This window comes from Canis lupus, chromosome 10 (genome assembly GCF_048164855.1).
Source record: "Canis lupus baileyi chromosome 10, mCanLup2.hap1, whole genome shotgun sequence".
NCBI lineage: Eukaryota > Metazoa > Chordata > Mammalia > Carnivora > Canidae > Canis > Canis lupus.
Window position 1 is genome coordinate 59,545,407 of NC_132847.1, and position 15,059 is coordinate 59,560,465.

General features: G+C 35.7%; 1 protein-coding gene across 13 annotated transcripts in view; it reads left to right on the forward strand.

The window, feature by feature from the left end:
* PLPPR1 (phospholipid phosphatase related 1) overlaps window positions 1-15,059 on the forward strand; it is a 540,361-nt gene that overhangs the window by 183,154 nt on the left and 342,148 nt on the right. For all 13 annotated transcript variants that reach the window (XM_072842133.1, XM_072842126.1, XM_072842135.1 and 10 more), the window contains one exon: window positions 12,085-12,178. The gene's annotated coding sequence lies outside the window, so the exon portion shown is untranslated. The remainder of the gene's footprint in view (window positions 1-12,084; window positions 12,179-15,059) is intronic.

Sequence of the window (15,059 nt, forward strand, 5' to 3'; positions counted from 1 at the left end):
CCTCTTTCTAGAACATCTCACAACATGGTAGAGTGAGCAGGTTAGAGGGCAAGAAAGAACACCAGCAAGAGAGAAAGGACTAGCAAGACAGAAGTCACTTTTGTACTTAATCTCAGAAGTGATATCCTATCGACTAATTATATTCTGTTAGTGAGAAGCAAATCACTAGGTCTAGCACATGCACACATGGAGGATTACATAAGGGTGTGAATACCAAAAGGCAGAGATTATTGGGAATCATTTCAGATGCTCCCTGAAACATTGGGTTTCTTCTTCAGTAATTACTCCACATATTTTGAATATTCATACATTCATTGTATGACCTTGGGGATGGTAGTTGGGGATGGTACTTTCCTAAGCCAGTACCTTGGGGATGGTACTTTCCTAAGCCAGATCCTATTTTTGCTATATTTTATAGAATTTCCTTGAAACTTATGGCTGATTAATGGGTTTATTTTCTGAGTTATACTAAGGATGAATTTTTTCCGCTGATATGTCAAAGGGAATTTGGGAGGGAAGGGAGTTGATTATGTAGAATCAAACATTGTGTTTATATGAAACTGATTTTTTTTTCTAAAATGTAGATGCACAGGCAGTACAGTTTTTGAGGTCTTGCATATGAAGATGTCTTACTGTTGGTATTTACCCATAAAAGAGTTGTGTGGATGTCAAATATTGATATATATTCATTTTTCCTCAAAACTGCTAACATTAATTCATTATCTCTTCATTTTTATTGCTGTAGAGGAGAAGTCTGAGGTAAGTAGGTTTTTGGTTATTGTTAGTAGATCCTTTTTAGTGCTCTCCTCATATCATCTAAGGATTCAGCATTTCAGTGTGTGCTAATAGTATCCTACCACAATCATCTGTGACTTTCTGCCTGAGCACTTCTCCCAGCATTTTGGCTAAAGATGGTTGGGAGTTCAGGATAAATATCCCAGCTTCCTGACTTTGGTGGATAATATTGAGGTGTGCTCTGTATTCCTAGATTTCTCCATTAGGCTCCTGATGCCCATAGCTGCAACCAACTTAATATAAAGCCCTTTGAAGATTCCTTTTTCTTCCTTGTCTCATGTTCCCAAGCTCCTGTAGGTGCTTCCTGGAAGCATCATAATCTGCTTTTGGGGGAACCCTGGAAGACTTTTTTTTGTAGGGGAGTTTGTTTAGGTATAGGTAACCTTGTTCAGATGTTTAAAGGATATTTATTTATTTATTTATTTATAGTCAGGTGTTTATTAAAAATCTGATCTACCATCTTAGCATTTTCCACTAACTTGAGGGGCAGAAACCTTCACAGGCTTTACAATCTTTTGCTTATGTGCTGCCTTTGTGGGAGCCTTAGCAGCAGCATTGCACAAAAATAAATTCGAAATGGATTTAAAGAGACCTAAATTTGAGACCTGAAAACAAAAATCCTAGAGGAGACATAGGCAGGCAGTTACTTCTTTGACATTGGCCATAGCAACTTCTTTCTAGCTATGTCTTCTGAGGCAAGGGAAACAAAAGCAAAAATAAATTATTGGAATTTCGTCAAAATAAAAAGCGTCTGCACAGCAAAGGAAACAAACTAAACGGCAATCTGCAAAGTGGGGAAGATATTTGCAAATGACATATCTTATAAAAGGTTAGTATCCAAAATCTATAAAGAACTTATAAAAATCACACCCAAAAATGAATAATCCAATTTAAAAATGGACAGAAGACATGAATAGACATTTCAAATAAGACACACAGATGGTCAACAGACACATGAAAAGATGCTCAGTATCACTCATCATCAGGGAAATGCAAATCAGAACTACAAGGAGATACTAACTCACATCTGTCAGAATCGTTAAAATCAAAAACACAAGAAACAAGAGGTTATGTTTCTTTAACTCATTTTTCCTGGACTTTAGAAACCCTTTAAAAAATATATGCTCAGCTTTCCTTAATTTAAAGATTTGATCAAACGATAGTTTTGATTATATCTTCTTTTTCAATTTATTCTGATGTCTTTTTCATGAAGTTCAATTTGTCTTGGTATCTCTTCTAAAATCACTAGGTATTACTAAATGTCCAAATATTCTTTTTCTGTTCTCTTCTCCCATATGATTCTCTCTCTGATTATTTACCTATATTTATCCTCATTACCTGCATTCTAAAAATGTGTTTCACATTTGTTATTTGTTACCCACATCACTCATTCAAATATCTGTAGCCTCAGTTCTTCTCTTTGCTTACTCAGTGTGGTCTTAAATTCTGCTATTGTGTCTTCCTACTCTTTCATTATCTTATCCTCTTTTTTCTCATCTCAGCTTTTAATATGACTTGTTTTATTTTTATGTATGACATATCTTTTATAATTTACTAAAATTTTCTTGTAGATCCTACATTTGATGATTTTGTTAGAGCTGTGCCTCTCTCTGGATCTTCTGGATGCTACTCTTCCCTCGTGTTCTATCGTTTTATATTTATTTTGTTTCATATTGACATTTCCTCTCTACTTGTCCTTACTAAATTAAACATCTGTCTAGACTTAGTGTTTATCAACAAATAGTATGATTACTTTGGCCTATGTGCTTCTCTCTATTTGTGCAGAGGTCAAATCCCTTCCTCAGTTCCCTTGTTGGAAGAGGGAAGATTCCTGTACACAGGAATTAATTTCCATTTTCTAGCAGGCATGAATCCATTGAGGGCTTCTCTTCATTGCCTAATATTCAAGGATATTAAGAACTATAATTAAATTTCCTAGGATGCTCCATGCCATTTCCAGTTATGCCCACTGCTAACCCCTCCCTCTATTTTCTGCCTAATTATTCATTCAGATTGATAGAACTCTGCATGGATGTAGCACAATGCCAGGGGAGGTCGGAAGGAGTAGTTTCAGAAGTTCAGAGGTTGCCACTCTCCATGGTACTGTAGAGGGATGATTTCTCAGAGCAGACCCTACAGTTTGTCTAAGAAACATATTTTGTTGCAAGGGTTATAGTAGATTTTTCCTACTTTTTTCACATGGTCCTTTTTCCTAAACCAAAGCTGGTCAATGACATGAGCTGATGCTTGGGTCTATATTCTAAATCCACGTGCATATTTCTTATAACTTTACTAGTTTGTCTAGGATTTTGGCACTAGATTGCATGGCAGACTTAATTTTTAGTGGCCTTGTGAATTATCTTTTTTTAATGTGTTATCATTAATATTTCTGTGAAAGATTGGGAGATACTGGTTTAGTAAATGTTATTGAGATGCTCTTTCAAATGAGAAATCTCATGTTTGCATATGCTATAATAAATTCATAATAGATTTTGTCTAATTAGTTGAATACAATGTATAGCAATAAGGCTTTGTGATTTCTCGTGTATTAAACTTTACTCGTAAGTAACATTATTTTCTATTACAGTATTGAAACATCATCCATGACAAATAACTTTATACACCTGCTTTATTATATCTTAAATGTCTACCTTAAAATTATTTTTGAGGCAACCACCTCAACTTCAGTCTATCTGCTGATCCTGAGGAATATTACTGTCAAAAATTATGATGGAGTACCCCAAAATGTACATATTCATGGCCATTGCTTCATGTCTATCCTCAGAATTCATGATTACATCCAATATAGTGACAGAAAGTCAGGGGAAGACATTCAGGAAAGCAAAACATAAGCCATGCAAAGTGCTTCCCCATCTTTAACAGGTATTAAAAACATCAGCTTGAGAATGATTGATATGCAGGAGGATATCATAAAAGTACAGGCATTTGAAGGCCTTTTTGGTTATGCTACTAAAAATAAAAAGATGTGAAGCTAGACTTCAAAATTCATGTGCTTGTCCATCTGAGTTTAAACTTTAGCTCTGGCCACCTTTGATTAACAGTAGAGCCACCAGACTATTCAGCATATAAAGATATAGGTCTGTGGACCAGAGATCAAATGTTGCTTAACATTGAGGAATAGAAAAATCTGCACATTTAGTTATTTTTAGGAGTATGCCAGAGCATCTTTGATGGGTTTCTGAGAACCGACTGTGTGAATCTCTCAAATTCTGCATTCAGTGATAACCACAATGGCAGCTTGAACCCAACTGTGTTGGGAAAGTTTATGTCATAGGAATTGGCAAATGCTACATTTAGGTCTTTTCCCTCTAGCCAGTTGTTATACATTAATCAAGACATCATTATTATTAGGGCCGTTTTTATACTTTCTTTCTTGATTTATATGATTATAGTTTATTTATATTAAAATCTCTGACCATCATAGTGAATGAGTTAGCAAGTGATATTGGATTTGAATTTTTATAAATTTGCTTTTACACAAGAGAATCCCATATTCAAGCAGTGGTTTGCACCTTCTTTCTCATAAGGAATTATTAGTTGTGGCTAATAACTGCAAAGAGACAACTGTAAGCTAGATCTTTGACATTTTAAAAAATGATTAATCTTTCCAAACTAAAAGAGGTACTTCTAGTCTAGGTTTTTAAAGCTTTAATATCTTTTGGGCTATTGTGAACATTGCTGCTCTAAGCATTGGGGTGCATGTGCCCATTTGAATCAGCATTTGTGTATCCTTTGAATAAATACCTAGTAGTGCAATTGCTGGGTGGTAGGGTAGTTCTGTTTTTAACTTTTTGAGGAAACCCCAATACTGTTTTCCAGAGTGGCTGCACTGTGTACACACACACACACACACACACACACACACACCGGAATATTACTGAGCCACCAAAAAGAATGAAATCTTGCCGCTTGCAATGATGGGGATGGAACTAGAGGGTATTATGCTAAGTAAAATAAGTCAGTCAGAGAAAGTCAAATACCATATGATTTCACTCATATGTGGAATTTAAGAAGCAAAACAGATGAACATAGGAAAGGGAAGGAGAAGTAAAATAAGATTAAAATAGAGAGTGAAGCAAACTGTAAGAGATGCTGAACTCTAGGAAGCAAACAGGGTTGCTGGCAGGGAGGTGGGTAAGCGGGGAAAGGATAATCGAGTGATGGGCCTTATGGAGGGCACTTGATGTAATGAATACTGGCTATTATATGCAAATGATGAATCACTAAATTCTACCGCAGAAACTAATAATACAGTATATGTTAACTAAATTGAATTTAAATAAGGAACAAAAAGGAAGCCTCCAGTTTTAATGATAACAGACATAATTTCATTTGCCCTAGAGAGTGTTTTATCAATGAGTATGCCTGGTTTAGAGGCCTATTTCCAGCTCTGCTCCATCACCCTAAAGCATGGAGGGTCCATCACCCTGAAGCATGGGGGCAGGTAGTCTGGGAGGAGCACCCTGAGAAGAAAGGAAGCAGGGCTTCCAGGAAACTGCTGGCTTTTGACTCTGGTGCCCTCTCCATTTCTCTCAGCCTCCCTGGTATTTCTTTCTTCCTCAGTGTTTCTGGTTCTCCTTTCATCATGATGTCATTTATTGTTTATTGCATCTATATCTCAGACTTTAATTTTAAAAAAGAAACAGTTGATGGGAAAGCCAAGTATATGGTCATATAAGTTACCCAGGTAAGAAAGCAATTTGTCATCTCTTTAAACTGATATTTTAAAAATGAATGTTCAATATTTATTTGAGAAGGAAGGAATGTCAGCACCTGTTAAGAATCTTTTGTTGTTTGAACATAAAAGCAATATTCCTGTCTATTTTGCAGGACCAATTTACATGTAGTTAGCTGTGAAAGGAACTGAGAATGCAGGACTGAGTTAACTGGCACTCTATTTTCAAGTTGATTCAGAAATATTTTAATGTTCCATAAAGAAGTGCTTCTTAACCAGTCATGTGCATATCTATCACCTGAAAATCTTGTTGAGAGCAGATTCAGTGAATTCTAATTCAGTTGGTCTGAGGCAGGGCCTGAGATCTTGCATTCCTAACATGGTTCCTTTTTGTTGCTAATGTTTCTGGTCCATGGAGCACACTTTGGGGGAGTGTCACATCCCCTTTAGTCTGGCTGGAATGAAAGGGTCAGTATTTCTGTATGAAAAGTAAGGGGACCATAAGCTAGTTGCCTCTTTTTAAACTTTTCTTTCTTCCTCCCTCACTGTCTCCCTCCCCTCCTTCCTTCTTTTAACTTATGGAACCTTAAAGCAGTTTTTTGGGGGTGAGTGGTTTATTACATTACCCCTGACATTAAAGAAATTCCCTATTTATTTTAGATATCTTGCCAAAAAAGGAAGTTTTATGCTCTTAGGAGAGAAGTATATGATTATGTGATTTTAGAATTTGATTTCAAAGTTGCTGCTCTGAACATGAGGTATGAAAGCCCTGATAGGCCTATACTTGTGACTTTTAAAATGATAAGATTTTGATCTACTCTGTAGATTTTGATCTATTCTGATCTACTTTTCTACTTTGCAGAAAACATTATAGTAAAAAAAGGACATTGAAATTGAAAAAACATAAAACCCACCCGTGATGATATTTTATTTATTTATTTTTTTACCCGTGATGATTTAAAGTGAACAATTAGACAATGATATTTCTGTAAGAATAGTCATGATAACCATGTGAATTTACATCTTCATGTACTAGGGCATTCTGGTATATGAATATGGGAATATGAAGTTGTTGTGCATAATGTGGATCCCTCACCCCACATGAAGTTCTCAACTATGTAAGTCTGAGCAGACCACAAGCTGCCTATGATGTATTCTTGGCTAGGAACATATTAGATGCTCAATAAATACTTGTTGAGGAACTGAATCCAAAGGAAACTCATATGCATATTTGCATATCAGCCTACATAAACAATGCCTACCACAAATACATGCTTCCAGAAATGATCCTTCCAGTACTAACCTCTTTAGACCTGGAAGATAAGCAATGTTCTTTTGTTGGGCTCTATGTTCTGATGCCCACTTCTGTCTGTAAAGCTCTCCTCAACCATTTTAGCCAACATTGAGCTCTTTTCTTTCAAACACAGCATTTATCCTACTCTTTATTTCTGCCATTTGTATTTTTTTAAGATTGCATTTCCCAAAACACAGCAATTCTTAAAATCAGAAACAATGTGATATTATTCTCATGGGTTCCATTGCACTTAGCATAGAGCAGGCATTCAATAAAAAATACTATTAAATTGAGTTCTTGTTTTAATAAGATGATTGTTGATGAGCCTTTATTTATTAGATATCTCTGTCAGATATTTTAGGCAAGTCCCAGTCTTTCCAGATTCAACCAAACAAACTATGTCATTACTTTAAGAAATTTTCTTGTGACTCAGCCTTTAAAACACCCATAGAATAAGATACTTCTTCATTGAAAAGACTTAGGTATATTTCACCAAGGCTCAGCTAGGCATGGTTGTCAGTGTATTTCCCTAAGGTACAGTTAAAGAGAACTTTGTTATATTGCCGTCAGATACTATCGTTTGATGTTTCCTCAAGGATCAACTGAGCGTGATTTTCATATGATTACTTCAACCAATGAATACTCTGAAAAGAGCAAACTTAGCTAAAAGTGGAGGAAACAACTAAGTATTTTAAAATGCATTTACTAATTAACATTCCTAAAAACTTACTGTAAGTAATAAACTATTCTAGGTGCTTCACTTTAAGGGTTTATTTTTTCTTTGTAAGAGCAGTATGAGGTAATATACAAACAACTGATTGTCGGTCTCTCAAGAGCATAATTTTCAGAAATTATTTTCTGAGAACAATAAACATAATTAAAAAAATAAAGGCAACCATTAATAACATAAGTCCATTCATTGTTATTAATGTATGCCATGCCAGTACTACTAACATAAAACAGAAAGATAGTGACAAATGGATGGATCTAGAAAGTATTATACTGAGTGAAATAAGTTAGAGAAAGACAAGTATCATGTGATTTCACTTACATGTGGATTCTAAACAACAAAACAAATGAACAAACAAACAGACCCATAAATACTGAAGATAGACTTGTGGTTTCAGAAGGGAAGGGGGCAGAAGGATGGGCAAAATGAGTGAAAGGGAGTGGGAAAAAAAGCCAAAAGCACAAAGGGCTAATTTTTAGAAAATTGGAACAGTGTTATGAACATAAGCTAGAAAAACAAACTCAGAGGTTGTATAGCAACCTTCTTTACACTGGTTGAGACTGCTGAAAGCTACCAGTTAATCTACTACATAAGTAACACTCTTGTCAGCAATGTGTTAAAGACTAAAGAGTTTGGAAAATGATTAGAAATTCAAGAATGTCCTCTGAGAGTATAATAAATGTGTCATCAAACTCAATGCCAAACACAAATCTGTCAAGTAGGAGCAATTTCCTAGGTGATTGGGAAACTCAGATCAACTCCAATATGCCACATTGAGGGTTTCTGAGTTGTTTCATCAACCTAAATATGAGGCCACAACTAAAGTGCAGTTTTGGTGAAACCTATCAGGACTGCAAGGATGGAACAAAATTGAACAAGGCCATATATAGGAGAATAGATTGCATCAGAAAATAAGCAGCTTATATTAGATGAGCTCAAATGGGCTAACCTAAGAGCAAAGACAGGATAAACTTATATGATCACTCTAAATTATGGTCTCAAACCAGGGTACCTTGGGTAAATATGACAGGGAGAGTTCAAAAGGCTGAGGGAAGTCTCTGCATTTGTCTTCACAAAACAAATACAGTCTTAAGCAGTGGTAATGAATCATGTGTGACAGCTACACCCACACATGCCCTCAGTGTCCTCTCTCAAAGGAAGGTGAAATGAGCTAAAGATATACAAAGTCTTATTTCTACCTTAATCATGTATAACTCAGATAGGGATGATGGGGCTTATACCTTCAGAACGTTAGTCTTTAAACATGTCTTTTGAGCTACAAGAAACCTAAATATCTCGCAGGTTGGTTTGTTTGGTATTGATTTATTAAGAATATGAAGGAGCTTAAAACAAGAATATAAATAAATAATGGCAAAATTTAAATAAAGAATATAGGAAGGCAATAACAGGATGAATATAAGCATGTGTGGAAAGACAACAGGGAGATTTTATGTAGGTTGGTCTATTTGCTCCTCACTTGTAGTCCGATAGTGCAGGCCCACCCTCAGTAAAGCCTGTTTGACAAGTGACAAAAGGTGGTTGAAATGAAAAGGTCATGTGGATTATAACATTTAAAAGATGGTCTTTTCAATAAATTGTACTGGACTAAACATCCACATGCAAAAAATAAAATTTATACACAGAGCTACACAAAAATTAATTCAAAATGAATCACAAAACTAAATGTAAAATGCTAAACTATAAAACTCCTAGGAGATAATAGGGGAGAAAACCAGCATGGCCTTGGGTATGGTGATGACTTTTTAGATAAACACCAAAGGCATGATCCATGAAAGAAACAAGTGATAAACTAGTCTTGACATAAACAACAACAACAGCAACCACAATAACAACAAAAACGTCTGCTTTGTGAAAGACAGTATCAAGAGAATGAGAAGACAAGCCACACACTGGAAGAAAATATTTGCAAAATACATATCTGATAAAGGACTATTATCTAAAATGTACAGAGTTCTTAAAACTTCACAATAATAAAAAAAAATCCAATTTAAAAATTGGCCGAAGACCTAACAGACACCTTAACCAAAAAAGGTATATACAAAGCAAAAAAACATATGGAAAGATGCTCCACATTATATGTCATCAGGGAAATACAAATTAAAACAGCAGTGAGATACTACTATATACCTATTGGGATGGCCAGAATCTAGAACGCTGACAACACCAAATGTTGACAAGGATGTGGAGCAGCAGGAACTCTTAATCATTGCTGGTGGGAGTAGAAAATGGTATAGTTACTTTGGAAGACAGTTTAGTCATTTCTCACAAAACTAAGCATACTTTTACGATACAGTCAGGCAGTCATGCTACTTGGTATTTATCCAAAGGAGTTGAAAATTTATGCCCACATAAAAACCTGCACATGGAGGCTTATAGCAACTTTATTCATAATTGCCAATATATGGAAGCAACAAAGATGTCCTTCAAGTAGGTGAATGTGAGATTAATAAACTGTGTTACATATAGACGAAGAAAAATTATTCAGCATTAAAATGGAATGAGCTATCAAGCCATGAAAAGACATGGAGGAAATTTAAATGCATATTACTAAGTAAAAGAAACCAATATGGAAAGGTTGTAAACTATATGATTCCAACTATATGATGTTCTGAAAAAAAAAACTGGAGATAGTGAAAAGACTGGGGTTGGGGATTTGGGAGGGATGAATAGGGAGGATTTTTAGGGCAGTGAAAATACTCTGTATGATAACATAATGATGTATACATGTCATTATAAAATTGACCACACCCATAGAATGTACAACACCAAGAGTAAACCCTAAGGTAAATTACAGACTTTGGGTGATTATGATGTGTCGGTGTTGGTTCATCAGTTATGCAGATGTACCATTCTGGTAGGGATGTGAATAATGGGAGAGGCTATGTGTGTGTGAGGATAGGAGGTATGGAAAATCTCTGTACCTTTCTCTTAATTTTGCTGTGAACCTAAAACTGTTCTTAAATAAAGAAAAAAATCAGATAAGTTGGCCTTTTACTGCCTAAATCCTGAATCAAAGTATCTTCTTTTCCTTCAAAAGGTAATTAAAAATCCCACAGGCAATAATCCCTTAAATTCAGGAAATCAATGATTTTTCAAATAAAGCTTTTCAAAATCAAGCTATACTTGAATAAAAAAAAAAAGAAGAGGTGGAAAAATTATTATTATTGTTGCTATTATTTTACTAATATAAATGTATTATTCTATAGTTACTACTATTCTGAAGGGAAACATAAAGAAAGACTTTGTAAATTGGTCAACTTAATTCCTCTGAAATCTCTTAGGGCAATCATGCCTTGGATTTCCCACCAGCAGATAAATTGGCTGATAGTGTTTCCACAAGATTACAGCCTAGTCAGATAATGATTATTATCAAGGAAGAAGGATTTGAGGGGACATAAATGAGAGGAGTTGAAAGATGAAATTACATAAAAAAATAAAGTCAATTTGAGTTTTGTGAATAATTCAGCTCATGGATTTGAGAGATATATTTACTTAGTTTTTAAGAAATGAAGGTTTCTTTATTTCCAAATTATAACTTACAAGTCAAGAAGAGTTGGTTATCTTACTTAGCCTTCTAGAAAGTGGTGAATGCTATCACCTATGATGTTTTTAAAGTAGAAAAGAAAATGAAAATTAAATTCCTATCTCCCTCATTCCCTCTTTTCCTCCCTTTCTTCCTTCTTCTTTCTTGTTCTTCTTTTGTTCCTTTTATTAAATCAGCTTGCTCCTTTGGTGAATTTATAACTATTGAGCCCTATAGAAAACTGATAAAATACCCAGTTGGTTTATTTTTTTTTAAAGATTTATTTTTTTTAAGATTTTATTTATTTACGAGAGAGAGAGAGAGAGAGAGAGAGAGAGAGAGAGAGAGAGAGAGAGAGAAGGAGGCTTCCTGCAAGGAGCCTGATGTGGGACTCAATCCTGGATCCCGGGATCACGCCATGAGCCAAAGGCAGACACTCAACCACTGAGCCACCCAGGCGTCCCATAGCCAGTTGGTTTAATGCACTCCTTGGACAATGGTTTACTTTGATGGCCTGCTTAATGTTTTACCTATACTCACAACTGTTGCTCCACAGTTTTATCATGTCTATGGTGTGGCTACAGGACTGGGGGCAGGTCTTAGGGGAGAGGCCGCCTTGCAGACCATTAGATTTGGGGCAGCTGAATACAGCTAGAAGGATGAGGGAGATGGAGCTTGTCTTTCTACCCCAGGGCTTTAAAATAGTACATTGATGGATGAGGTTGGATTCATAGAGTAATGTAGAACACTTCCCTATTTGGTCTGCTTAGGGCTTGTTTTCTCCTCACTATTTGTAATTTCCATTTGACTGTCCCAGGGTGGAAAACCTAATGAAAACACGTGAAAAATTCACTTTGCATTCTTCCCTACCCCATGACTTCCATTTTTACACTTACCTTCAGCTGTTCTAAATTGATAAATAAATTGGGACTGGGTTTGGCAGCATGTCTTTATGCTTAAACTCTTCTGGGTTAATGTGTGACTCTTTTAACATGTGACTTCATGGACATCTGTTTTCATTTTAGGATCTTTTGCATATCTGTCTGAAAATCTCTAATATTGAAGGCCATTGCTTAGGCTGCAGGTAATCGGAGGACCAGAACACACAAAAATCTGAAGGTAGTTCATTAATTTATTTATTCATTCAACACATATATATTAAGTGTCCATTTTGTTCCAACCATTGTTATAAGCTTTTAAAGGAAAAAGCTGGTTAAAAGGATTCTATGTACAGAAGATCCAGTGTCAGGAATTGTTACTGTCATGGGTTGTACACATACTCAGTTATGTACCTGGACCCAAGACTTTACATCTAGGATTTGGCAGCCTCTAGGTATGGTTCATCATTTTCAAGGGTGCTTGGGGACTATATTTATAAGATACCAGATCACTTCCTTTTCAAAGTTTTATATATTTTTCCTTGGCTTATCATTTATTAAATTTCTTAAATGAGGTGATTTTTGAAAAGAGGCCATACCTTAAAATTTTAGCCAAAACCAACATTAACACATATATAATACAACTTGAGCAACATAGAACAGTATTTAAAACGATCTGGCAAAAACAGATCCTATAGTTGCAGCACTGAAAAGGTCTCAGTATCCAATTTCAGTTAGGGCTTCTACTACAAATTCTTACCACCACTCACTGGGACTGTCTTGAGAAACAGATTTGAAGGCCCAGGCCAGGAGTTTAAGAAAAATGTATAGCTTTCTTTACATAATATTACTAATAAGAAAAGATACCATGTGTTGAATATATGCTAATTGCCATGAATAAGTTATAATGTTACCAGCCTTAAGTTTGGAGAAGAAAAATGGGCCATTTTATAAGTCAGGAAGTTTTGCTTGTTGTCCTTCTGTGAGTAGATTTGTTAGATGGTTACACATAGATCCATTGGAGCAGTGTTGTGTTTGGGCAAATAGCCAAAATATCTAAAGATAAGTAATTAAATATAGTTTTGGCTCCAATGATCAGGAATTGAAAAAACTGCATTTATTTTACTGTCAGTCATTTGCTGTTAATGCTGGTTTTCTTTTTAAGCCACAAGAACAGGGGGGAGAATCCTAAACAAATATTGTTGGGTTCAGCTATCAAGTCCCAAACAACTGACAAAAATTAGAAAATCTAGATTCAGCCATACCAGCTAATAGGAATCCAAACCAAGGACTCCTTGGGGAGCATATCAAGATTTTGTGCATGTTCAAGTCCTTGTACCTGTTGACTGGGGATTAGAAACGTCCTTTTTTATTTGTTCGACAATATCAGCAAAGTAGTTCTTAGAGTTTATTGCTAATACTGAGAGAAAAGTCATATCAAGATGAACATGCTGATCATCACTGAAATTATTATGTGTGTAGTGTATCTTGTCTCCACAGACAAATGTGATTGACTTAAATAATTGTGAGACTTTTAATTCCTTAACTTTAGGAAAGGAAAAATTAAATATCAAGTGATCAATTGTCACAGAGGAGGGGTATGCTGGAGTAAAACATAGAAACAAAGAGAACTTTCTGGCTTTCATTTCCAAAACCTAAATTTTTGGAAAGTTGTAAAGAACTGTAGGCACACATAAAATATTTGAGAGTTTGAAGAGAGAAGGATCCCTTTCTCCATCTCTGAAGCCCAGGTAAGAAAAGGTTTCCTTAGAAAGGAGTGCTGTGGTTGTGGGTGCAAAACACAAGGAAAATGAAAGACTAGAGATTTAGTAGGGAAGGTTTTGCAAAGAATGGTCTTGTACCCTACTCCCCAGCACAATCCTAAATCTGAGTCATCACTGCCCACTTGGTTCTGGAGTAACAAATCAGGGTGGATCTCAAGACTCCTGCTAGTAATTCTGGAAAAATACTAAACCTCTCCCTTATAAAAGGTGATGAACTATTTTTGTCAGCATAAGGGAAGCTACCTTTAACACAAAGCTGTCTAGAAAGGAGAAGAGCAAATTCAAGGCAAGTTCATTGAACGGTTGGCCTCCTGATTGACATCAAGAACTGCTGTTTTACATGTGGAATTTAAGAAACAAAGCAAACAAACAACAGTAGAAGAGACAACCAGAAAAACATACTTTGAAATATAGAGAACAAACTGGTAGTTGCCAGAAGGGAGGTGGTAGGGGAATGGGTGAAATAGATGATGGGGATTTAGAGAGTATTTATCATCATGAGCACTGAGTAATGTATAGAATTGTTGAGTCACTATATTGTGTACTTGAAACTATATAACACTGTATATTAATTATACTGGAATTAAAACTTAAAAAAGAACTCTATATTAAATTGCATGTGAAGCCCACATTGTATTTGGACTTTTTATCTATATAAAATATCTCCTTTATTATTAATTAAGCCAATCTGAATTAGGTATTCTGTTACTTGGAATCAGTGTTATCTTACATGGTAGGACAATTATCATTTTTATGTACCTTCTGTGTATGTCCAAAGCTTTAGACATAAACTCTGTCTTCATATCATCCTGAAAAGTGAACATCTTTGGGGCGCCTGAGTAGCTCAGTCTATTAACTGCCCAACTCTTGATTTCAGCTCAGCTCATGATCTCAAGGTCATGAGTTTGAGCCCCACATGGAGCTCTATGCTGGGCGTGGAGCCTGCTTAAGATTCTCTCTCTCTCTCTCTGCCCCCCCCATACACCCTCTCTCTTTCTAAAAAAAGAAAAAAAAAGGAAAGAAAGTGAATATCATCATCTTCATTTTACAAATCAGAAGGCCAGGGCTCAGAATTGTTGCTCAAGATGACAGAGCAGGGATTTAGATCTGCATCTATTAAGACCTAAAGCCTGGATGCTTTCCTCTTTTACCATACTCCAATTATGGAATCCTAGGTTAGGTATTTTATTAAAGTTCTTTGTTCAGTGTGTCACATGCTTTTTGGTGACTTCTCTTTGGAACTACTTCCAACTACCAATGTTTTTTTGAGGGACAGGCTATACAGTGTACAAAGCACATTTTTTTTTGCTGCTGGATCCCCAGAAAGGACTCAGGAAA